Source organism: Bidens hawaiensis, unplaced genomic scaffold, assembly GCF_021521415.1.
Source record: "Bidens hawaiensis isolate Kalapana, Puna unplaced genomic scaffold, B.hawaiensis_p1.1 tig00033897_1, whole genome shotgun sequence".
NCBI lineage: Eukaryota > Viridiplantae > Streptophyta > Magnoliopsida > Asterales > Asteraceae > Bidens > Bidens hawaiensis.
In genome coordinates, this window is record NW_027505301.1 from 26,124 (window position 1) to 29,042 (window position 2,919).

The following is a 2,919-nucleotide window of genomic DNA, read 5'->3' on the forward strand; positions in this document are numbered from 1 at the left end:
GGAAATAAGATGAGCGGCAGTTATAAACCCTACGAAATCCTTTTCATTTAGGAACCGTGATAATAATAATATAAATATTATTATATGAGACTTCAATTTTTATGAATACTATAAAGGATAGAAGAGTAAATACACAAAACATGACGCTTCATAAACTTGTATGATACGCTTGAAGAACGAAATGAGGTAATGGCAAATTACTTTTTCTGCCCAATTATGAAATTACGTTTCTGTCCTTGTCCTCTAATTGTAAATTCACTGTTCCGTCCATCACTCCTCCTTAATAATATATTAATATAGATATCTAAAACGTGATTATAACCATGTTTATTTATTTCCTGATTGGACACTTTTTAGTGGTAATTGGACCAGAATGCCGGGGTGCAAACATTGGTTTGCAGCTCACAAGAAACTATTATGGAAAATTTACACGACAATTATCTAATTTATTTATTTTATTTCAACCAAGTACACAATGTTTTATATCAAAGACAAAATCTTCCCCAAAATAGACAATTATTAAACAAACATTTCGAAATAAATAATTCAAAACAGTTTGTTGTTTTATTTAGGGGTTATTTCATAAAATAGTAACCAACATTTGGAAGTGTCCCAATTAGATCACTAGTGTAATTGATTATTCTATTTAGGTCACTAAGTTTTATTTTATGTTGCAATAATAGGTTTTTTACTTGAACAATAGGTCACCCATTTTATATGCTATTTTATTCAAGTTTTTTTCTTTATATGAATTGCAAAATATATAAGCAAAAAAGAAAAACAAAAATTAAAAATATAAACGAATTTTAAATAACTGCAAAGAAATTTTGAAGATTTGCCAAAAAAAATTATTAAAAATGGCAAAAAAAATATATTTAAAAAATCTTGTAAAAAACTACTAATTTTTTTTATAAAAACTAAGAAAAATACTTAGGTGATATTCATAAAAGCGCATTTTAGGTATATATTTATAAAAGACTACACCAAAGAAATATTTTAATTATGTAATGCTTAATAGAATGCTCAAACCAATCAAAATACACCAAAATTTTTAACGTGTCAAAAAAAAAACCCAAACGGTTCAACATAGGCCCAAACAAGTCAAAAAACACTAAGATACACCTTAACGTGTTAAACTAGTCCAAAATACACCAAAATAAACGGGTCAACATATGCCTAAACGAGTCAAAGTACACCAAGATACACCCAAACGCGTGAAACTAGTCCATAATACACCAAAACGGGTCAAAATATGTAACATTTCGGGTTTTCCATATTCGTATTCGTATTTGTTTACCCGATTAAGGAATATATTCGGATATTTCTTATCAATAATGTATGCAATTATTAGTAAATGAATTGTATTTATCTTAGTTTAAAATCCCTTAACTTTCATTTGTGCCAAATAGCCCTTAAGAATCTTAAAACGTTTAAACGTATGGCTTAAAAATGCATTTTTGGAACATCAGGGACCAAAACTGCCCAAAACCAAAAATCTGTAATACGTCCCTCCTTTGCGTAGCGCGAAGGAGACGGCCATATTGTTTGCGCAGCGCGAAGAACCTTCATATAAGCTAAAAATGTTTTCGATCTTCGTTTAATGCTAAATCTTTACCTCATCGACCCTAAATCATGAAAATTGAGCAACAAGTTATTGTATCTAGTATGGAATACTATCTAGGTTCATATTCAGTATTTTGATTAATATATTGATGATTTCAAGGCTCGATTTCGTCATTAAAATAATATTTGTTTACCAAAACCGACTTGTTTTTTGTCCAACAAGTTGATATACTAGCTATATAAACGTATCATAGCTTTAAACCCTAGAATTTATTGCAAACTTGCATTCCTAACCGTCACCTACCTCAAACTAACGATTTCCTTCTCGTTTTTTTCTTGTTTACTTGAAGATTAAAAGATGCAGTAGTTGACTTTGACGCATATTTAACCGTTGACCTCGTTTTCCCGACAACTTAAGCCTTTTCCGAGTAATTTTCCAACTAATGAATGATTCTTAATTAATCACTTTTCGATAACCCGCAATCAATTTCTGAGGTTGTGGGGCATTGACGGGTCAATTTCAGTCAAACCCGTTTAAGGGTATTTTATTCAATAACTTTGACTACTTTATTTCTCATGCTTCTGGTCTGAACCGACTTTCGGTCCAGAAGACTTTTGTTTTCATCTCGAGATTTTAAGGTTACCGACCAAAACCCTATTTCCGACTTACTGTTCGGATTCTGATCAGTACCAGCTCGCTTAAACATTTAATTTTACATAACCAGAGTTCTAGACATCTGTTTGGAACGATTCCAACAGCAACGATTTTGGTTTTACTCATAGTTATTTGTCTCAAAGTTTCAGATCCATTCGGTTTACGTTCAATGACGCATTAAGGACGATTTATTTACTTTATTCTTATTTCCTAATTCACTTGCTTAAACTATAAGGTGAGTTTTATCATTCCCCTCTATTTTACTGATTTTATCAAAGTTTGGGGACATATGCATACTTATACTTATCTTTATACTAAATACCTACACAAAACTAGCAAACGAATGATTGTGTGTATCTCGATCAAATGTTATTTGTTACTTGCTTATGTGCTAATATTTTATCATATTCGCAGAGGTCCATCATAATCACATCATAGTATGATCATACGACTGTCATAGTAGCCATTAGGGCTAGCAATTTATACCCGATACACGAATATACGACACGTGCATACATGACTTTAACAGGTACCAGGTAAGGCCTTAACAGGTTTCGTGTACTAAACAGGTAGACACGAATCTACCTGTTAATTTTTGTGTCTAAACAGGTAAAATACCTGTTTACCTGTTAAGTACAAGTTAAGTACCTGATTAGATTTTTATAAATTATATAATTATTAGTTATCCTAAACCCTAAATT